This window comes from Puma concolor, chromosome B4 (genome assembly GCF_028749965.1).
Source record: "Puma concolor isolate L17-30 chromosome B4, mPumCon1.1.hap2, whole genome shotgun sequence".
NCBI lineage: Eukaryota > Metazoa > Chordata > Mammalia > Carnivora > Felidae > Puma > Puma concolor.
Genome location: NC_141673.1, coordinates 96,564,769 through 96,589,035, shown reverse-complemented (window position 1 = coordinate 96,589,035; position 24,267 = coordinate 96,564,769). Strand labels below are relative to the sequence as shown.

Here is a 24,267-nt window from a genome sequence, read left to right as displayed (position 1 = left end):
TTGTTTCTCTCTCCCTTGTAGCAAAATTCTGGAGATGAAACTCAAGTTCACCACCACAACTAAAGCACCAGGAGGGCTTCCATCACTTCCTCCAGCTGCATTACACCAGCGAGTGTGTCTGCCCACTTCTCTAGCCCCACCACTCGGAAGCAGAGGCTCCTAAAGCTCAGAAATTGGACGAGGGAGCCTTGAGGAGGTCCTGAGTCCAGGTCTCCCCAACGATGGCACGACTTTTTGGACATTACGTACAACTGCTACGGCTCTGTTTTTTCATTCAATAAACCAAGACAAGACACTATGCTAGGTACTAGGGAAACAGATAAGTAAAGCCCGTAAGAGGGAAAATGTATAAACAGCTGCCTGACATAACTAAATTCTGTAATAATTATAATTGATGCTAAAAAGGCAAGCAGCTAAGTGGCAGAGAAAAACAAGGACCCAATTTTGCATGGGATATGAAAAAGAAAGGAGACACTTCACAAAGGAGGTGATGTTTGAGTTGGGGATTTAGAGACTAGGACTTCTTTAGGAAGACAGGGAGTGAAAAAAACATTCCAAAGAAGAGAGAGAGCACGTGGAATGAATTTGGGGGTCATCTTTTTTTGGGTCCCCTTTCCCTTAGGGGACATAGTTTCCTACAAACCACACCTCCTAGAGTATACACAGTTTCTAAATGTCCTACAATCAAACTGACCTAAAATTTCCCCAAGGTTACAGTGAGAGGTTACATTTTCTGCATTCATGGGCTGAAATGTGGTCAACAGTGGATGAGAGTATGAACAATGCCAGAATGGCTGTGGTATCCTTGTTCACACAGCACTTTGTTAGTCCTTTATTGCAGCATTTTCCAAGTATACTTTCCTTTAGAACAATGGTTCTCTAGCTTAGCAACGCATTGGACTCTCTCAGGGAGCTTTTAAAAAATACCGATGTCCTGGTCCTCCCCCAGAGATTCTAATTTAACTGGCCTGGAGTGCAACCCCCCAGGTGATCCTAATGTGCAGCCAAGATCAGGAGTCCCTGCTTCAGAATTGCTTTCATGTTTCTGACTTCCCCCATCAAACTGTGGGCTCCCAGGTGAAGAATGCTATTCTTTGTCTTTACATTAATAATTGCCCATTAAATATTTACTGAATCAAATCCATAGGGACAGAGAACTGAAATGTAGGACTCCTACCATAGGGGGCTCTGCTAGGAGAATTAAACCCAGAGATAGAAAGTCATTGTGTCTTCTCATGGAGCTGAAACACTGGTGACCATGGAGACAGGGAAAAACAGACTGTGAAACTAAAGTCACCTCCATCGACTGCTACATGCAGTAGAATTCTCATTTAAGGGAGAGTGAAGGTAGTTGAGACGTCTGTCCTCAGACAGGCTTCTGCAATCCCCACCCCCCAAAAAATAGTCTGCCATGTTATAACTAAATTCTAGGGTTCCAAAGTAAAATTTCAGGTTCCAAAGTAAAATTTCGCCTACCCCATTAATTTGGAAATAAATCCTTCTTCAGGGGAGTGTTTCTGAAATACAAGGGTTGTTTAATTAGTTATTATGTCTGGGTTATCCATATGCAGTAATTTTAACAGCAACAGGAAAAACTTATTCACCTCTTTCCTGCTCCACCTCTCTCTTCCCCTTCAGTTCTGAGACTGCCACATGATACACCCCACTGAGTTGACTACTGAAGGCCCTTATTAGAATATATCTCTATATGCTATCATTCATCTATCAGGCTCTAGGAGAGCTATTGCAATATACAGGTGGGGAAATGGTGGATGGGTTGACATGGTATAGAGCTAGGGACTGGGTGGACCTCCATCCCCCCCCTCAGGAGCCTGGGGTAAATGCCTGTTACTGTATATTGCAATTTTTACTTTGTTTTGTTTTTTGTTTTTGTTTTTTTCAAGTTTATTTATTTTGAGAAGGGGAGAAGGCGAGAGAGAATCCCAGACAGTCTCTGACCTGCCAGCACAGAGCCCGATGTGGAGCTCAAACTCATGAACTATGAGATCATGACCTGAGCGGAAGTCAGATGCTCGACCAACTGAGCCACCCAGGCACCCTGCAACTTTTATTTTGAATGTTGCTCTGCTTCATAAGGTTATGAGTTCCTTAGGGCAAGGACTGTGTTTTTATCTCTGCATCCCTGGGGCATATAGATACTAAAAGTTTACTGAATAAATAAATGGATAAATGTGTTAATAAAAAGTATCCAATACTTGAAAATAAAGCAAAGAGAGTATAGCATATCTTTTTAATGTCATGCTAAGACACTGTTAAAGGGGGTTCCCCCAAAGAATTATTGAATTATCTGGGAGAATGTATCTGTGCTTGATTTTGCTATTTACTATATGACTAAAGCCCAGACATTGTGAAAGTACATGTTAACATGCAGATTTCTGTCTAGCAGAAAAAATAACTCCAAGAGTTATGAATTTATTGCTCAGTAGGACATCAGTTTTGTGTCTGTCTAGCAAGCTTATGTCCATCTTCTTTAAAAAAACAAACAATAACAATAACAAAACCCTATAAATACCCATCTATTCAAATGCTCTTAGAACCAGCCCTATTACCTCATTGGTTTCTTCAGTAGCAAGTTGATAAATCTTTGACCTACGTACATCCCCTATTTGTGTAAGAGTGAGTCATGATTTTAGCTTTTTGAAAATCACACTGATAGGTGGATGAATGCATGAAAGATGAGAAACAAACAAAAGGACCAAAAGAGGAACAGAGGCACACAGCTGACAAACTTGGTTTACTTCAGGGTTGTACCAGGGGCCATTCCTTGCCAAGCATCAACTGCTGCTTCGGCTTCTAGATTCAAAGAACCCTAACAACTGATCTCTTTTCCCCCATGGAATTATAAAGATTCACAGGCATTCTTACAATAGAGAAAGACCATTTTTATTTCTGAAATCTGTTTAAACATTTAATGTCAAACTAGAATTTTTATAATGTTGAATTTTTTTTTTACATGATTTGGTTGGGGAAAAAAAAAACCAACCTGAAACATTTTCTTGTACCATGGTAAGCTTCTGCTGGACCAAAGCAGATACATAAGATAAGGTTGTTTATTACTGAGCAGTAAGACTAATTACAATTATGACAGTAGTTACAGCATTAACACCACTGAGAATTGATATCTATTTTGTGCTTACTATATGTCAGGTACTTCATACACATAGCCCTTTGAGGTAGGTAATAGCCATGTTTCACAAATGGAAAAAACTGAAGTTCTTCCCCAAGATCATATAGTTATAAAGTAGTCACCCCAGGACTGCCTCACTCCAAAGCCCATGCTCTTAACCACCACTGGGGCTTCATGCCTAGGGAGGCCACAAAAGGCTGGATCTGAATTCAGAGGTTCACACTGGCTGTACATGGATAGGTCTTTCTTGACTCCTCAAACACAGGAATGTAAAATTATTCCGCCACAGCCTCTTGCCTACCCACAGATACATCTGTTCAATATGCTAGCTCAGAAATATGTGACATAGTGAACATTTGGGGGAAAAAAAATCACTCCCACCATACACTGCACAGAGGCTTGGCATCAAAAGTACAGTAAGACATGTTGGTCTGGAAATACAGCCTTTCTTCAGAATGAAAAATGTGAGATGATTGGAAATTCATTATAACACATGATTAACCGTTATTGGCTTTTAAACACAGGATGAAAGCAGAACTCTAAACCCGTTTGAACTGAAAGTGAGGAAAAGTTTGATCAATGGTAGTGCCCCAAGTAGGGAAATGTCTCCTTTAAATTTTAATTTTTGTAACTTAGAAAATACCATGGTGGTAGATATTTGCTCTTAAACCTTGCATTGTTAGTAGGCTGTATATGTGAAAATAAGAAATACCCAAAACAGTAGTGGGTGACTGGCTTGCATGAGCTCCCCAGAGCCAGCTGTGCACATTTCTTCGCAACTCCAAGTTCAATGACATCATGCTGGTATAAATCAGCCTTGGCAGGAATATTCACACCATGGAAACTGACAAACACCACAAATCAGGTTTTGTTTTTTTTTTCTTCTCCTGCTCAACTAGATGTTTAACATTTACCAGCCTACTGCCTCCAGTAGGGCAGGATTTACAGGGCAACATACCCTGAAGCCCTGAATTTACATCCCTGAATTTACAAATGGCTAAGGAGGCCACACAGGCTCTTCAGAAGCTTCCTGAATGGTTATCTCGCTTTCTGGCTCTGAGCTATGGCTTTGGTGTGGACACTGAGCTCAGTGCTTTATGGAACTACATAAGGCCCAGGTAGCCACCAGCATGACTGTGGTGGGGGAACAAAAAAACCAGAGAGGATAAGACACGTTCTCACAATGTGCCACCCAGATATGCCTGCCAGATGAAATACAGGATCCCCAGTAAAAGATGAATTTCAGATAAAGGACAATATTTTAGCATAGATATATCCCATATAATATTTAACTGGTATCCTATATTTTTATTAGCTAAATCTGGCAAACCTACACCCAGAACATAATCCTGTGCTGAAAATCTTCTCATCTCACAATATAGGAATATTGCAAAGCGTACATGTATGAAGGCTTTGAAGTCAGAAAGCTCAAGTGTAAATTCCACCTTTGTTGCTCACTAAGTTGTTGTGTGACCCAGGACAAATGATCTAACCCTTCTTGAACTCCAGTTTTCTTATCTGTAAAATAAGGATAATTATTCCTATCGTATTTGATTATTATGAAGATAAAATGAGATAATATATGCACAGGAGTTAAATGAGCTAATACCAACCAATCTGCCTAGTATGAGGAAAATTGTCAATAAGCCTTATCCTTGTGCAGGTCTATACATGATCTAATGCAGTGTCTAGCACATAGCAAGTGCTTAAAAAATTAGCACTCTTGGGGCGCCTGGGTGGCGCAGTCGGTTAAGCGTCCGACTTCAGCCAGGTCACGATCTCGCGCTCCGTGAGTTCGAGCCCCGCGTCAGGCTCTGGGCTGATGGCTCAGAGCCTGGAGCCTGTTTCCGATTCTGTGTCTTCCTCTCTCTCTGCCCCTCCCCCGTTCATGCTCTGTCTCTCTCTGTCCCAAAAATAAATAAACATTGAAAAAAAATTAAAAAAAAAAAAAATTAGCACTCTTATGGAGGTTCTTAAAAAAGTTAAAAATAGAACTAGTACAATCCAGCAACTGCACTACGAGGCATTTACCTAAAGAATACAAAAATACTAATTTGAAGGGATACGTGCACCCCAAATGTTTATAGCAGTATTATCACAATAGCCAAATTAAGGAAACAGCCCAAGTGTCCACTGATAGGTGAACGGATAAAGAAAATGTGATACACACACACACACACACACACACACACACACACACACACACACACAACGGAATATTACTCAGCCATAAAAAAGAATGAAATCTTGCCACTTGCAACAACAAGGATGGAGCTAGAGAGCATTACGCTAAGTGAAGTAAGTCAGTCAGAGAAAGACAGGCACCATATGATTTCACAATATATAGAATTTAAGAAACAAATGAGCAAAGAGGAAAAAAGGAGAGGCAAACCAAGAAAGACTCAACTATAGAAAACAAACTGATGGTTACCAGAGGGGAGCCGGAGGGACAGGTGACCTAGGTGATGAGGATTAAAGAGTGCACTTCTGATCAGCACTTTGTGATGAATGGAAGTGTTGAATCACTATAATGTACACCTAAAACTAACATTATACTGTATGTTAACTAAACAGAATTTAAATATCAACTTTTTAAAACTTAAAAAAAAAATTAGCACTCTTACTACTGTTAGCCCATGGAAGTCTCAAAAGCCATATGACAGGGGCGCCTGGGTGGCGCAGTCGGTTAAGTGTCCGACTTCAGCCAGGTCACGATCTCACGGTCCGTGAGTTCGAGCCCCGCGTCAGGCTCTGGGCTGATGGCTCAGAGCCTGGAGCCTGTTTCCGATTCTGTGTCTCCCTCTCTCTCTGCCCCTCCCCCGTTCATGCTCTGTCTCTCTCTGTCCCAAAAATAAATAAACGTTGAAAAAAAAATTAAAAAAAAAAAAAGCCATATGACAAGCAAATTTTAGTAACCACATCTCATACTGTAGTGATAATACTAACATCAGTCACATAATTTAACTGTGTTAAGAGTGAATGGCTTTTGCAGAGGGGCCTTGGCACCTAATCATTATTCACATTGTTGATTCTAAGGGAAAAATCATTAAGATCCAAATAAATCAACACAACCTTTCTCCAAGTTGGGCATGATTTTTTTTAGTGACAGATTAGCCAAATAAAACCTTTTTCTATACTTTAAACCAAAATATGTAATACAATCAATTGAATGTCTTTCTCAAAAACATATGAAATCCACTCTACTTAAATTATTTCCATTAAGTAATTCTGAATAATTGGAAAAGAACCTCATATTTCCAGTGAAACAGTTTCTCCTCCACCATCGGAGACGCCTAGTATCACATGCTTACTAAACCTGGAATTTTCTCTACTGCCCTTTCCCCCTTTTCTATTGTATGTTATATAACATATAAATATTCCTCCATAATATTTCCAGCTCTGTGCCTTTGAATCTGTTTCCAGCCTGGGATCGAGCAGTGTCCTAAGAGCAGTCTGGGCACACCATCTTTGTGTCTGGATACTGGCTGTCCATGGACCTGTATTACTCTTCTACCACCTTTACCTTTCTTTGTCCTTCACATGAATTCTAAAATATCAGAAATAAACAGAGTCAGCATCCTTGGAGTGATTTCTGGGAACGAGGAAAGCTTCTTTCTCAACTTCTCTTACCATTAGAGCATCATTCTTTTAAAGTCAAGGTCCCTATTAAAATGTAAATGCTTCTTAAAGAGTAAATATTTTTACTATTATAAGCAGAAGAGACCCCTTTTATCTCTGAGATCAATGATCTTAGTGGAAAGGAAAAAAGAAGAGATGCCAAAACAAAAGTCTTGAGGACAGTCACACCTGAGAGAATAAAGATGGGGTGCCATTATGGGAGGGAGTGGGTGAAGGGTGAAAGGCTGAAGGTGAAGAAGCACCTACTTGACAGTTTTGTGTAGGAATGGCTAGCACTGGAATAAATGTCACACCCAAAAGAATGTAACAGAAAGGAACCCAAGTTCTACCCCACATGAACGTTTCTGTTGGTCATGAGCTGCAGTCCTCCCCAAATTCTTTACAAACAATGTTGCAGGAGAAAATGTTAGGTTACCCTAGCATCTCACTATAGGTGCATATAAAGGACACTAGCCAATCTCTCTCACCCCACTGCCACTTAGTAAAGTTCTGTGCAGGAGGGATGCAGCTCCAGGGTTAATAATACTGAACTTCTCCCTCTCTCTACTGTTCACACAAAATCTATAAAGTCAGACAAAATGGGGGGGGGAAGAAATATCAAGAAACATCACCCTAAGAAATGACTATTTTCTTACAATGGTATATGCAAAATAGTCTTCAATTATACAATTACCCAATATTTTTTATCACTTAATATGAACCAGGATTGTGCTAATTGCTAAAAATATAGAAGTCAGCTAGACAGACAAGGTCCCTGTTTTTGTGGAGCTTACCTCTAGTAGGGAAAACAAATTATAGCTAAACAAATACATAAAGAGTAAAGAAATGGCTAGTACTAGGGAGAAAAATAAAGCAAAATGAGGGACCAAGGATCCATGAAAAATGGGATGGCACGTGACTGGTTGGTTACCCAATGGCCATTCCCAACTTCTCCCTTGCCTTCCTCTCTCAAGAGGCTGAAAAGGCAAGATAACCACTTTCTGCCATCCCTTGCAGCTAGGGATGGTCACACCATCATTGCTTCTGGCACTGAGACAAGAGGAAATCTCTAGGTGGGTGTTGGGAAGCTCTTGAGAAAATGTTTCTCTCTTGATAAGAGGAAAGAGGCATGTGGAAAGTGTTCTATCTTGTGGGCCTGGCTGCCCCTTACTTCTTAACCTTTGTAAACTGTCATGTGAAGAGGTCGGGGCACTGGGTGGTATCTTATCACCCAGTAATAAGGGCAGGGGAAGTCCTGAGACTCAAAAAGATATTACCCAGTGTCCTGACACTGAGGTAATGTTAGAACAGCCACCACTAGGCTTCTCAAATAAGCAATGTTTCTATATGGCTTTAATCCCCTTTGAGTTTCCTATTACTTGCCTCTAAAATCATCGTAACATAGGGTCTTATTTTAGATGGAGTGGCCAGAGAACAGTTCTCTGAAGAAGTGATACTACAGCTGAAACTCCAGTGATGGCAAGCCAGCCACAGGAAAGTCAGAATAACATTCTAGGCAGAAGCAATGTGTGCAAAGACCCTGGGGCAGGAATAAGCTTGTTATGTAGCTGGAGCATATGAATGTGGAATAAAATGGTACCTGATATAATCAGAAAGGTAGGCAGTGGATTAAATCACATATGGCATTGCAGGGCACAGATATTATTCTTATTGCAATGAGACTCACTGCAGGCTTTAAGCAAAAGAGTGATAGGAGTATGACCTGATTTATGTTTTAAAAATACAACTTTAATTGCTGTGTAGGTGGCTGAGAGAAGTGGGGGCACCAGTTAAGAAACTATTACAATAAGCTAAGTAAGTAATAATGATGGCTTAGACCTAGTAGCAATGTAGGTGGAGAAAAGTAGATGGTTACTGAAAATATTTTGGAGACAGAGCCAAGAATATCTGCTGGTGTGTGATGGGGTTAGGGGAACAGGGATGACTCCTAGGTATGAGGGTCTGCGATGGGGGGGGGGGAGGGAGAAAAAGTTTGGGGAGCTGGAAATCAGTAATTCTATTTTGGGTGAATTACATTCTTAGCAGATACCCAAGTAGAGACATCCAGTTGTTAGATAAATAGATAAGTTTGGAGAAATGTCTATTGAGATTCTTTGCCCATTTTCATGAAGTCATTCATCATTCCATAAATCCATTTTAAGATCATACTATGTGCCAGAATGTACTGTGCTAAGAACTATGTATACAATGACCAATAAAACCATGTCCCTACTTTCAGGAAGTTCACAGTCTAATTACGACTATGCTGTGGAGGGATGGAGAGAAGAGGAATAAGTAAGTACAAATAAAACCAGTAAGTTGTAGTGAGTTCTGTGAAAGAAAAGAGCAGAGCACGGTAGGAGGACCTTCTTTAGGGCTGGGTAGTTGGGGAACCAAAGGAAGCAGTAGCAGCCATGACAGAGAAGAACAAGCCATTGCTAGTAGACTCCCTAGGACTCCTGCTGCAGACAGATGACAAGACAAGAAAACCCAGTCCCTAAGGTGCCCTGGATCCCCAGCTACCTTCCAGATCTTGAACAATGTTTCAGGCTCCTTAAGGCCTGGACTTAGTACTTGTGATAGGCTGTTTTCCTTGAGGCAACTCAGACTTCTCTGCAGTCAAAAGAACCTATCTCACAGGGGGTGGGGGACAAGAAAGAGAGAAAAAGGGGTAAGCGGGGCCTAGAGGGCCTAAGTGCCTCCGGGAACTTCGTTTGACTCTGTACCAGACTGGTTCCCCTATTCGCCTATCCCACTCCACAATATGTCCCCACCTGGTCATTTAAGCAGGGAGCAAAGAATGCCTTCATTTCTGCCTAGAGGAGGGGGAAAAGAGGAGGCCTGATTCACTCACCTGCAGGTCACTGTTCCACGGAGTCAGTGTTGCCCATTGATAATTGCAACTGGAAGACTCCACTGCATTGTACGGAGGCAAGATAATAAGTCACTCGAGAATTGATTTGTGCTGTGCTCTTTGCTGAGATTTTTTTTTCTGTCCCCTTCTGAGAATGACCCCAGACCCTAAGTTCTGCCTTATTTTGCAGGAGAGTTGTATTACTGGGCCTGAGACAACACTGTTTCCTTGGCTTTTGTTTTCTGGAGGCTGAGTTCTCTGACGGGATTTCTATAGAGGGTAGGAGAGAGAAACAAGGATGGCTGAACCAGGATGTGGCTGTGGCCCCTGGAGTCATGTGAAAGGCAGGCCTAGATGGCCACAAAAGATCTTTTGGGAATGATGAAAAGGTTCCAAAATTTGATTATGGTGATGGTTGTGCAATGCTGTAAATATAACAAAAATCACTGCCTTATACACTTAATATGAGGGAATGTTTTGGTATATGAATAAAGTTGTTAAAAAACAAAAAACAATGTTGGCCTGGAACCCTTGCCTCACTTCCCCACTGCACTCACTTCCCTACTGCTCCCCACTGACAAGTGGTAATAGAGGAGTGCAGCTAGCAGGGTGGACTCAAGGCATAGAGTTTCTAGCTGGGAATAAAGTCCACTGCCCCAGGGGTGGTACCAACACAGATCTACCAGTTTCCAAGGACACATGGTGGCCCAGATCATAATTACATTTCTGCTATAATCAGAAGGGATCCAAGGCTAGAGCGACCATCCCATACATTTTGCTGTAAGAACCCCAGGACGTAGGAAGAGAAAGAGACTCCCACTCCCAGTCCCAGTAAAGTTTGTCACTGACTTTTCCACTTAGCCTGGTAGGATGGAGCTCTGCCGTTATTTAAAGGAAATAATATATGTAGGAGGCAAAATGCCACCCCCCCCCCCAACCAAAGATGTCCATGCCACACAGCAAAAGAGACTCATAAATGAATGAGCCCTTAAAAACAGAGAATCCTCTCAGGTTAGAAACAGACAGATGAGGGGCACCTGGGTGGCTCAGTCGGTTAAGCGTCTGACTTCAGCTCAGGCCATGATCTCGCGGTTTGTGTGTTTGAGCCCAGCGTCGGGCTCTGTGCTGACAGCTCAGAGCCCGAAGCCTGTTTCGGATTCTGTGTCTCTCTCTCTCTGCCCCTCCCCTGCTTATGCTCTGTCTCTGTCTCAAAAATAAATAAAACATTAAAAAAAAAAAAAGACAGACAGATGAGGCAAAAGAAGTTAGAGAATGATTCCAAGCATGACAAGGAAGCAGACATGCTGTTGCTGGCTCTGAGATACAGGGGCTCACGTGCAACAACCAGAGAGAGGCCACTAGGAGTGATGGATGGTCCCCAACTGATAGCCATGAAGAAAATGTGACCTTAGTCCTACAACCACAAGAACTGGATTCTGCCAATCACTGAGAAGAGCTTGGAAGGGGAATCATCCTCTAAAAAGAAACACAGTCCTGTCCACACCTTGATTTCAGCCTTGTGAGACTCTAAACAAAGAAACCAGCCAACCCACTCAGACCTCTGACCTGCAGAACTGTGACATAATAAATAGCTATTATCTTAAGCTACTAAATTTGTGTTAATTTGTTGAGCAGTAATAATAATAGGAGCTTGGCATATATTTTGACACCATAGTTGATAAGAGCATGCTATATACTGTAAATGTACACCTAAAATCTGAATTCTTTTATTCTTTTTTCAATATGGCATTTCTTAGATAACTGGGTGTGAACACTACCACTTTCCACTACCCCACCAGCATCTAGATTAGTAGAAACCTTGAAAAGCTTAAAGAGTGTAGTTTACCTTAAAGACTGGACCAGGGACTAAGAAACCAGGGCTCTGATTCTGATCATAAGCACTGAACAGAAAGTCATGAGAAACAGGTCTTATTTTTAGATCCCTGTAAGGACCTTAAGTAAATCAATCTCTCTGACTCTCCATTTCCATGTCTACAATATCAATGAGTTGGCCTAGATGACTTCTAAGTTCCTTTTAGTGTAATGAACTAAAACTGATAGACGTTTCAAGGAACAACACACATTCATTTAATATATAACCCACTACTTTCACCCGGCAGAGAGCTCATCCCAAGAGGGCATTTTGATGGGAGGAGAGGGAAGTTGGTTAGGGCTGCTGAGGCTTCTGTGAGCTTCTGATAACCAAGAACAGTATGGGTCTCCAAAGAAGAGATGAATTTCCTCTATGGGCCAGCTAAGCACCCTGCCCCTGCCATCCCCAGGTGCCCCAATAATTATCCTGGGGCAACCTGTTGAAGATTCCCTGCAAGAAGTGATGGGTCAGGGAGGACCTGCCACCTGTGTTTGCCTTCCATTCTATCTAAACCAAGCTTCTCAGAGGGGAGAAGAACTTACTAGCATCCTCTACCAATTTCCCACACCTCTCTTCCCAGTATGGAGTCTTTCGAATTCTGAAGGAAACAATTTGGCCAAGGGATTTGCACCTCCCCAAATTCAATGTAATTCATTGCAGCAAACGGTTTTTGAATAGCTGCTGTGTGCTCACTGAGTTAAAGTAGAGGCGAGCAGTGGTTCTGGAGGTAAGCGTTCAGTTTCATTTTCAAGCTTGGATTTCAGTATTAAAATCTCTAGTGAAACTCAGGAAAGAAGGAGGAGGCAAAGACCAGACGCATTACACTCAAAGCACAGAACGATACAGTAGATGCGATTTACAGTCATTTGAAAAGAAGATGGTTTTCCTTAAGAACTGAGTGCAAACACTGAACAGAGTTACTAAGAACTCTGTTTTTCAGAAGTATTTATATTCTGTTTCACATCAAATTAACATCAACACTCTGGGTAAATTTTGTCCTCAATCAGGGTTTTTCCAAGAAAGCAAACCTTTAAGTTCATAGAGCAGAACTTAGATTTGAATTTGCATTAATGTGCATTCTTCATGGACAAATTATGCAACTATATGTAGCCAGCTGTCACTGAAAATATGTTTGACATGTATTTGCTTTTTTTCACATGGTTAATACATATTTTAGTACCATATATTTTTAGACATTTTATAAGTTAAAATGATGCTATCATTTCTCATTGGTTCATACTTTAATCCTCTCTGTACATCAGCCATGGTTGACCCAAGTCACCTACACCAATCATTTTTAGCTTTTCTTCCTCAGAGACAGATGTGACAAATGTGTTTTTACATGTGACACACCCCTACAGATGTATCCAGAATTATGTGCAACTCTACGAGCCTGACCTATAACTCCAAAACTGAGTCTTCAACTAAGAAATCATGTGGAAAAGAAAATAATTGTGTAGATATCCTTAAATTTATTCTATTTAAAAAATTAATCACTGGCAAATCTTGGTATTTGATATATTAGCAAGCAATTATTTGCAACAGATATCCTTTGCTTGGCATATATTTTGACACCATAGTTGATAAGAGCATGCTATATACTGTAAATGTACACCTGGAATCTGAATTTTTATTCTTTTTTTCCTTAAATGTTTTACTTACTTTTGAAAGAAAAAGAGACAGGGAGCATGTGCGGGGAGGGGCAGAGAGAAAGGGAGACAGAGGATCCCAAGCAGGCTCTATGCTGTCAGCACAGATGCGGGGCTCGAACTCACAAACTGCAAGATCATGACCTGAACAGAAGTCGGACACTTAACCAACTGAGCCAACAAAGTGCCCCTGAAATCTGAATTCTTGAAGGCTAAGAGTGCCTGTCACAGAGAACCAGAGAAAAGACTATAAGGAAGAAAAACATAAGTTATTCTCCCAACTGGGCAATGGTGGGAATATGATAAACCTGTTATAAAAGTCTACCAATGAGCATTTTTCTGGAAGTAACTAATCTCCTACCCATGATCTATAAAGCCACTGACATTCCAAAAGGTTTCATAGGCTACACCCAAACTTGGAAGTTGTGTTACATTCCTTAGATGTGGAAGAAAATGACTCTTCACACATTTCAAATATGAAGAGGCTGTATAATGTGGTGATTGGGAGCATGGGCTCTTAGAGCTGTGGTTCACAGTTAATTCTGCCTCCCAGGGGACATTTGGCAATGTCTGAAGACATTCTTGATGTCACAATTGGGGGAGGAGGGTGTTACTGACATCTGGTAGGTAGAGGCCAGGTATGCTGCTAAACATTCTAAAATAATGTAGGAAAGCCCCCCACAAACACAGAGTTAGCTGGCCCCAAAAACCAATAGTGCTGAGGTTGAGAAACCCTGCTATAAAGCAACCTGCCTGGGTTTCAGATCACTCAATACCTAGGTAGCCTCTACCAAGTTACTTAACATTTTTGTCCTTATTGAGTGCTTTTTACCAATAAAATTAGGATAATAATGGTACCCACCTTATTGATTTGTTGTGAGAATAAAATAAATGATGCAGGAAAGGAGCTAAGAACAATGTTTGGAACAAAGCAAGTGTTCAACAAACACTGACTTTTGTTATCACTGTATGTATTGAGAAAGACTGAGAAGAAATATAACAAAATTGTAACAATGGTTGTTTCCAGGTGGCAAGATCATGACTGATTTTTATTTTCATTACAGTTCTATAGTTTTCCAAATTTTCTAGAACTGTATTTATATTAACCTAATATCCAAAAACATATACTATATTTTTAAAGAATGCAGAGGAAAGAACTTTACTTGTGATATGGCGGAAAGAGGACAGAATTCAGATCCTGGCTCTATCTGCTGCGTGGGACTTCGGGCAGGTTAGTCCATCTCTCTGAGCTTCAATTTCCTGATCAGAAATTGGGGCTAATAACCTATGTCACAGAGTCTGTATCAGGATTACACATGACAGACATCCAGTGCCTAGGAAAGTATGCTGAATGAGAGGTTCCATGAGATGACCGTTTTAAAAGTTTAGCCAGGGAAAAATGACTCCATAAACAGGAAAATATATTCATCATGCTAACGCCTCTTTTGCTTTTTAAACTGTCCTCTTAGAGAGACGACCTCCCATTTCGTGTCATTTTTGGCCTTGGTTCATAAAGGAGATGCTGCATCCATATTCTGGTTCTTCCTTCTATTCCTTCCTCTTCCCTATATACACATATGCTAGGAAAAGATTCAGTAATTTGGCTGGCAGGGCCTGACTCATTTGGCAGGGTTTGTGAGCAGTGGGCAAGTTACTGTGACTGAAAGGCAGGGCCCCGGTCTCACTTTCTCGTATCCTTCACCCAGGCTCAGTGTCCCTCTTCCTATTTCCTCTTCCATTCCTAGCCTCCAGGTTGGCAAGGCCTCTCCCTAAGAGGAAGCCTCTCTGCTTTGTCTCTCTGTTCCACCTTCTCCTGTTCAGCTGGGAGAGTAGAGCTGGTAGACTTGAGAGGGATGAGTAGGAAGCCCAGCTAGGTTTCCAAACCTAAGCCTCTCGAGCACACCAGCCCTGCCTACCTGAGAAGCCCTGCATGAGTGTGGTGGGCATGCCGTACTTGCCTGGCTGTACAGTGCTTCCAGCACAGCTTTTCTTCTGCACAACTCACTCAGCAGGTAACACCGGAGGTAAGGCGGTAAGGAGAAGTTTATCCACAAACCCTTTTCTTCCTCTCCTTAATGACTAAATTAGATGGGAACAATAGGATATGTCTCTGAATATTATAAAGAGGGGTGACTATTTTATTTATTTTATTTTTATTTTTTAATGTAATCTCCACTCCCTACATGAGGCTCAAACTCATGACCCTGAGATCAAGAGTTCCATTCTCTACCAACTGAGCCAGGCAGGTACTCCAAGAGGGATAACTGTTTAAACCCTAGTTATCCTGCTAACTTGAATTCAAATCCTAAGCAAACTTTCAAGATAACCTGAGACAATCTTTTGCACTCAAGTCCTAACTGCCATGGTTTGGGAAAAGTACTGTGGCTCCAATCTACTCTGACACTAAAGATCCCAGGGTTCTCTGGGGGAGGAGTCCTATAGTCGTGTGAGCTCTTGGCTAAGTGTTCTGGGGACTGGGAGCCACAGCTGATTAGGAGAGGCCTGCCTGGGGCAGGAACTGACCTTCTCATCACATTCAGCCTCAACCCAAGATAAACTATTTCAGTGTTGGGAGATGATGCCAGGCAGAGCATCAGAGTAAAATGAGACCATTAGGGTGCCTCTATATATAGACACAAATAAAAATATCAGGAGAACCTCATTCTAAAGATAAATAAAATGTCAGGGGGATTGGATATCCCCAGGTAGGAATTTATGAATACTTCTTGAACTCTAGTGTGCTACTGCTTCAGGGTCAGCCTGACTAGCGTATATAAATTTCAGGCATAGTTTTGACTATATGTAGTTGCTAAGTTCTCTCCCACTACACATTCACCTCTTCACTGTCCTCTCTACAAGCACATGCAGCATAAAATAGAGGTGGGCTCCTAAACTGGCTCCAGCAGAAAGCTTCCAGAGCTTTCGCAAATGTATAGTGTGAGCTTACCATAAACCAGGCCTGGTGCTAAGTGCCAGAAACCCAGTGATGGAAGATATGGTCCCTTCACTCAAGGAGCTCATTTTAGATGACTATAATAGTGTAAAAGTGGTACTTGTCCCAGGGAAACATAGATTTTAGCAGGGATCCAAGGCTTAATATAAAGGACTAAAGTTCAGTATCGTAGGAGACACAATCACTCTTCAAAATATTCTTCGATGAAACCCTGAAGGGGAATACCTCATTTAGTGAAGAATTTTACAAATTTTAGATTTCTATCCCTTCTCTTCCTCTTTGTATCTTTGACCTAGTAACTTCTCATAGTTTTTCCATAGCACAGAAGTATGAGATCAGTCATCATTTACTGTCAAGAGCCAAAAGGGAAACTACACAGACCAAAAAGAGGAAATCTTTATATTTCAGAAATTTCTAGAAGTTAAGGGAAAAACTTATTTTTCCCTTAAAAACCTAAAATAATTTGTAAAGAGAGTGATCTGTTATTACCTTGAAGTATGATAATATTATTTTAAAGCAATAAATCTAGTCTGTTTGATACCGTAGTTTGTGGTCATAATTTCTAAAGTTTTTAATCTCTTTGTTTTATTTTGAAAACCAAGTTAAGTCCTTTTAAAGATAACATGTTTAGACTGGTCTTATTACTAGGTTCAGAGGATGAAAATATGTTCAGTTCGATTAAAAAAAAAAAAATCAACCATGAGGTAATTCTAGATTTTTTTGCCTTTAGACATCATTTGGTCACCATAGTAACACAGTACTTTACTACCAAATATCTATACAGCAAAAAGGGAAGAGAAGAACAGGCAATTACTTACTGGTTATTTGGGAGTACAGAATATGACTATTGGGATAATTCAAGATTATATATAGATTCCACCGGGGATCTGTTTTAGCCAGGCAAGCTAATTTGATCTTCTAGTAGCATCAGCTGAACAAAATTTGTAGCCAAATCAACTGTTGACATCATTTGAAATAACACAAGCAGGAAAGAAGCATAGTTTAGTAGTTAAAAATCATGGACTCTGGGGTCAATTTCCTTGGGTCCAAACCCTATTTCTAGGGTTTGCTAGCTGTATGATCTTGGGAATGTTCCCTGATTTCTCTGTGCCTTAGTTTCTTCATTACCAAAATGTGGGTACTAATAATACCTCCCTCAGAGGGTTATTATAAAGATTAAATGACTGATTATTTGTGCTTAGAATAATGTCTTGCACATAGCAATAACTTTGTAAGTATTTTTTAAAAGATGAAATAAAATTTAAATTTGCTAACTTCCCTCTTTGTGCTAGGTAGAAATGGCCAAAGATACCAAGATTTAAGTACATAGTAGATTATTTTAGCCTGTAACTTTAGAAGATTCCTTTGAGAACTTCCTAGGAGCCTTCTTGATGGCTATTCTGTAAGATTTGGAAGTCAGTAGCACTCTACTATCTAAAACCAGAGCTGGAAATAATCATAAGCTCTCCTTGAATCAGGAACATCAGAAGGAAGACAATTGCACAGCACAAAGAAACAGCACGCCTGCCCGCTCAGGCTCCCTAAGCCACTGCCAATAACCTCTGGGAACATGGGCACAGAATAAGCAAGGGAGGAAACAAGATTTTATTGCCATGACAATGAAATCTAATTGATTTCAGTAATATTATTTTTTTTCTTCTTTCCAGGACTCAAAGAAAAAATCGTTTTCATCAATTAGTACTTTGTTTTACTAATTATCATTGTACAAAATTTCCATCAATTTTTCTTCAACAGGCACTTACTCTGGTAAATTGTTCCTTTTACAGAACTATCTAGGCATCTTTTCTAAACCTGCAACAAATCTAAAGCCCCTAACCAACATCTAAGCCATGACAAAAATCTCTAAATTGCCTGGAAAAAAGAAGGTATTATGTTCTCTAAGCCAAATTTCAGCCGCGATACCACAGGATCCTTAGTGCATACCTTCATCTGGACTTGATTTCAGGGATGGTCTCCTTTGGTCTTCTCCGTCAGGAATAACCCTTGCATAGGAGTTTGGAGAATTCCATAAACCACCAGGAAAGCTTGGGAACACATTCATTTCTGTCCTCTGCCTTCCCCTTGGCTCGTAGCCTGCTTCCTGGTAAGAAGACAAGATGACGCTGTACTGGGTTGACGGTTAAACCATCTTCCCGCCCCCAGTCCCACTCTCTTGGTGCCCCTCCCTTATCCTTTCCAAGGCTCTGGAATGTGTCACATGGGAAATGGATCATGTGGTTCAAGGGGGGAATGTGGCCATCTTCTATCTCCCTTCCCCCACTTTTCCTTTCAGGAGCAAAGCAGCAGAAATCTCCGACCTGATTGGCTCTGACCAAAAATCTCCATATGAAAAGGAAAAGACTCAACCAAACCTCCAGCCTTCTCCACTTTCTTTTTTTGTTTTATTTCTCATCTGAACGTTTTATTATGGACATTCAGAGTTGCTTGGTAGTGAGGAAAATGATGCTTTCTTCCCAGCCCCTTTCTTTCTTATTATCAATACCCTAATGTGACAAGGTGTTCCCTAACCTCCGTCTGGAACCCACTTAGCATAACTGAGACAACTGAGTGTTCAGCACCAAGGACAGCATTGCACCCCCTTCGGCGTTCATTAAAGCCATTTGTCTACTTCACTCTCAGGTAAATAAAAATATTTTAAAAATATTTCCCTGAGGTCTTGTGTCTAAATATAAGTCAGACCACATATTTAGGGCCCTGATGTTTCCTACTATCAATTTATTGCTACTTTATAAATACAATTTTTACATATCATTACAAAGACCATCCCATGTGTACCTACCTCCCTGTTGCCATCCCATCACCCATCCCCACCTTTTAGATATGCTCCATGTTTTAGGGGGAGGGGAAATTCTCATAACATAGTTTACTATACACCCATATATCTATGCTCATGAACAAGACAAAATAAAACACAGAAACACACAGGATTTCTTAAGTGTGTATATCAAGATGTCCTTAGCCCCATTCCTAGGCCTCAGGCAGGGTTGAATTAGAGAAGCAGGGAGGAAGCCTAGTAGAAACTGTTTTTGTGCAGGGTCTATCCTGCTTTGCTGACGTCCCTGTTGCCATGGTGCTAGGTAACAGCTGAAGGGGATGATTTCTTTCAGAACCGGTCACCATGGGACCCTGCTGACTAAAGAAAGGAAGAGGAAAAAGGACTGAATTGCTGAGGAGGACTTTCAATTAGCATTTTCAGAGCCAAATTTACCTAATGGGCCCTTTCCTTATTAAATTGTTGCTGATCCTAAATCCTAAAAGGATTCTAGAAATTAGTATGGACACTGTGATGCTAACTTCCTCCATACTCCTCTGCTTTTTTCCCTAAAAATCTATTTAGGTGCAACTGAATGAAAATGCCAGCTTCACAGGGTGACTGTGGAGTGCCATCACAGAGTTGGGGGATGGACACAGGAATCTATATTTTTCTCAGGTTGGGACTTCTGATTTTTACGAAGCCATTCATCTTAAGTCCTAACAGCCTTAACTTTACAACCACACCTGATTGTTGACACAAGGAACAATTTGTGAATGTTTTACAATTTTATAGGAGAAAGCACAAATATTTTTGAATGTGAGTTGCTGAATGATATTAAATAAAAATAAATTTGATTAAAGTCAATCCTTTGGATAGAATTTGGACTACCTCCATCAGGAATTTAAGCAAGCTCTACGTTTATGTCATTAGGCTGGCATATAACTGATTGTTTCTAACTCAGAGTCCTTACCATGGCAATTCTAGATATTTATCTTGGGGGGGCAGAAATACTTTCAAAAATTTTCTTAATGTTTATTTTTGAAAGAGAGACAGAGTGTGAGCGGGGAGGGGCAGAGAGAGAGGGAGAAACAGAATCCGAACCAGGTTCCAGGTTCCAAGCTGTCAGCGCAGAGCCTGATGCAGGGCTCAAACCCACAAACCGTGAGACCATGACCCAAGCCGAAGCCGGATGCTTAACCGACTGAGCCACCAAGGCACCCTGGCAGAAATACTTCTAATGTGCAGGAATGCAAACTCTGTTAAAAAAAAAAAAAAAAAAAAAAAAAAAAGAGGCTGCACAAGGAAGCTGGAGTATAATTTCAAGAAATCAAAATTTCTTCCTGGCTCAACATTCACAGTTTAAGATGTATTTACTTTTTTTATTTTAGGAGAAGAGCCAGGTTAATCCCAGTTTTTCTAAATAAGACAGAGAATTTCAACGTGGCTAATTCTAATGCTTGTAGCTTTCAGAAAATTCATTTATCAGGAAAGCCGATAGGTGTTTGAAGAAATTCTTAGAAAGCCAGCAGGACGGTGACTTAGATAAAATCTATCTTTTCTTAGTCAATAACAATAACGAGAACAAGAAAAACAGCTAATGTTTAACATGTCCCATTTATTTAGTACATGTCATTTAATCCTCCTCCCAAACCATGAGACAGGTACTCTTATAGACTTTCTTGTTTTATAGAAGTGACTGAGGCTTAAAGAGGATAAGTAATGTGCCCCAAACTACACAGCTAGTTAGTGTGGGAATAAGGATTTGGAACTATTTAATCTGACTCCAGAGCAGGCACACTACACTATACTATTCTGCATCGTGAATAATGGACTAGACTAAAATTACTTGTCAATTGATTGTAATGTGATTCACTACTAAGGGCCTCTAACAGGAGAAATTAAAAAGATTGCTTTAAATTATTTGAGACCAGGGCACCTGGCTCAGTCAGTTAAGCATCAAACAATTGATTTTGGCTCAGGTCATGATCTCATGGTTTGTGGGATCAAGCCCTGCATTGGGCTCTGTGCTGATGGCACAGGGCCTGCTTGGGATTCTCTCTCTCCCTTTCTCTGCCTCTCCCCTGCTTGCATGCTCTCTCTCTTTCAAAATAAATAAAAATAAACCAAAAAAATCATGAACTTTCTGATTGCTTTAAACCAAATCGAAAGCAAACTACTGTCCAACTGTCTGAGAGATTTATTAAAATAGTTTTCTTAAGGGGCACCTGGGTAGCTCCGTCAGTTAAGCGTCCAACTTCAGCTCAGGTCATTATCTCGCGGTTTGTGAGTTTGAGCCCTGTGTCAGGCTCTGTGCTGACAGCTCAGAGCCTGGAGCCTGCTTTCAATTCTGTGTGTGTGTCTCTCTCTCTGCCCCTCCCCTGCTTTCGCTCTGTCTCTCTCTCCCTAGCAAAAATAAACATTAAAAAAATTTTTTTAAATAGTTTTCTTAAAACAAAGCTCTTTTTACAAAAGAATGCCAGCTAATGAATGCAAAGTATAATAGTTAGGAGCAGCCCTCAATGAAATAACCTATTCAGTAAAGGACCAAAATGGGCATTCAAACTATTAAATGAGGACAGGTTGTTTGTAGATGATTTGCAAACTGCAAAGGCAAATGTATTCTGGAAGGGGGGGGGGGGGTCGTCACCATCTTGACTATGCCACCAAACAACTTGCAATTATGTGCCAACATGAAGCAATGTGAACTACCCAATATTACTAATGAAGTACTCTTTCATAAAATGTTCAACCTGAATCTAAACAAACTTCTATTCATAGCGTCTAGTTTTTTTTAAAGGGCAGGGGTTGGAGAACAAGTCATAAGATGTTATGAGGAAATAATCAGCCAAATTGAGAATACAGACTATTCTACAAGGGAACTTATCTAGACTTATCAAAAGTCAATGTCATGAAATGAAAATAAAACAGGGGCACCTGGGTGGCACAGTCGGTTAAGCATCTAACTCTTGATCTTGGTTCAGGTCATGATCTCACAGTTCATGAGTTCCATCCCCATATCAGGCTCAGTACAGAGTCTGCTTGGGATTTTGTCTTTCTTTCTCTCTGCCCCTTCCCTGCTTGTGCACACATGCTCTCTCTCAAAAGAAATAAACTTAAAAACAAACAAACAAACAAAAAAAAAAAAAAAAAACAGGTGTGCTGCTTGAAGGGTGTGCTGTTACAGATTAAAAGAGACTAAAGACCACAGTTGCAAAGGATATGATTTGCTGGCGTGCTGACTGGGGAGGGAGAGAGAATGGAAATAAGTAGCTATAAAATATTTTGGGGAGGCATCTGGGTGGCTCAGTCAGCTTGAGCATCTGACTTTTGATATCATCTCAGGTCATGATTGCTTAGTGTGGAGCCTGCTTGAGTTTCTTTCTCTCTCTCTACCTCTGCCCCTCTTCTCCATTCCCGTTCTCTTTCTCTAATAAAAATTAATTAATTAATTAAAAATATTTTGGGGACAATTGGTGAAATTTGCATTGTGAAATGGATATTAGATGACATCACAGAATTGTTATTTATATTAGGTGTAGGAAATGGTTTATAGGAGAATTTTTTTATTCTTAGGAAATGCTTAAGTATTCAGGATAAAGTGTCAAGACGAATGCAAGTTACCTTCAAATAGTTCAACAACAAGAAAATATATGTATGTATATATACAGAAAGTGTGAGAAAATATGGCAAAACAATACAATTGGTGAATCTAGGGGAAGAGTGTATGGGTGTTTATTGTACTTAAACTTTGTCATCTGAATGAAAAAGTAATAAATACTGTTCTATGCTAGAACAAGGACATGCCACATGGAGTCTGTCCCTTTCCAGGTCAGGTTTAGTGAGAAAGAGAGATAAGGAGAATAAAGCAGTCAGAAAACTGGACTTGACCTCTTTCTAGGCCGAAGTTGGATATGAGTGTACTCACTTTCTACTGTGGCTATAACAAATTATCACAAACTTAGTGGCTTAAAACAACACAAATATTAAAGTTTTATAGCTTAGAAATCTGACATGGGTCTTACTGGACTAAAATCATGGTGATGGCAGGGCTGCATTCCTTTCTGGAGGCTACAGAGACAGAATCTATTTCCTTACCTTTTCCAGCCCCCCACATTCCTTGGCTCGTAGCCCTCTCACTCCATCTTTAAAACCAACAACTTTGTACCTCTCTAACCATTATTCCATAGTCACATCTCCCTTTGACTCTGACCTCAGACTGAAAAGGTTCTTTCAAGAACCAATGTCATTAGATTGGGCCCACTCAGATAATCTCCCCTTTCAAGGTCCTTAACCTAATTGTATCTACAAAGTCCCTTTTGCTTTGTAAGGTAACATATTCACAGGTTCCAGGGGTTGGGACATGGACATCATTAGGGAGCCCTTATTCTGCATACCACAGTGAATTGCCTCCATGTTGAGAGGATCTCTACCATTGCTCCTCTTTGGGGACCACTGCCCAGGTCCCTCATACCACACTCTCTGCACTTTCCATAGCTATTTGGGCCAATGGCAAGTCTCCAACAGTGTAGTCAGACAGAGATAGAGCAGTCAACTATCCCAAGCTGTTCCTATTCCCTTGAAGCATGGATGCTGAACTAACAGCCAGGGGGTTGCCATGGACAGATGAGGTGACTCCATAGCATGGGCCAAGAAGAAGCTGAGTCCGCAAGGGGAGGTAGCCAGTACTCCCTGGGAACTTTGCCTGAAGCCAAAAATGGGCCATGAATTCACCAGCTCCAGGCTTCAGCATCACAGGCCAGCAGATTCCCCGGTGATCAGGCCAACAAGGGACATCATGCCAGAAAACTGCCAGTACATACTCTATGTCCAGAATGAAGCCAGGGGATTCCATCTCTCTCATCAATTCCACAAGAATGTGTACATTACCCTTCCCCACCCCCCATACAAATGGATGTTATCTTCAGAGAAGATGCAGGACCTCCTCGGAAGGCATTGTGAAACATGAAACATATTTTATCCAAAGGAGACTTATACTACTTAAAGGAATTGTTCAATGAAATTGAACTATATCTGAGACTGAATTAGACACTTAGGGTTTTTTTTTCCCCTGTAACCTAACAATGGTTTTAAAATATGATATGACTCCCTTCAAATGGTGATACCTAATACTACTCCCCTTGAATGTGGACCTGACTTAGTAGCCTATTTCCAATGAAAAGAATGTGGCAGAAGGGATTCTATGTACCTTCTAAAGCCGGGTCATAATAAGGATAGTTTCTGCCTGGCTCGCTAACTTCTTGGACTGTTCATTCTGGGGGAAGCCAGCTACCATGTCAGGACATTCAAGCTATCTTATGAAGGGGCCCACACATGGAAAACAGGCCTCTCACCAACCAGCACCAAGGAGCAACCATGAGTGAGTTGCCATGGCAGCA

General features: G+C 40.8%; 1 protein-coding gene across 2 annotated transcripts in view; it reads right to left on the bottom strand.

Annotated features, from left to right (window-relative positions):
• GPR19 (G protein-coupled receptor 19) overlaps positions 1-24,267 on the bottom strand; it is a 40,180-nt gene that overhangs the window by 4,385 nt on the left and 11,528 nt on the right. Inside the window, exon 2 of one of the 2 annotated variants that reach the window (XM_086714060.1) lies at positions 18,040-18,196. The gene's annotated coding sequence lies outside the window, so the exon portion shown is untranslated. Of the gene's footprint in view, positions 1-9,620; positions 10,346-18,039; positions 18,197-24,267 lie in introns of those variants that run through there. The other variant, XM_025930635.2, reaches the window with a different exon arrangement.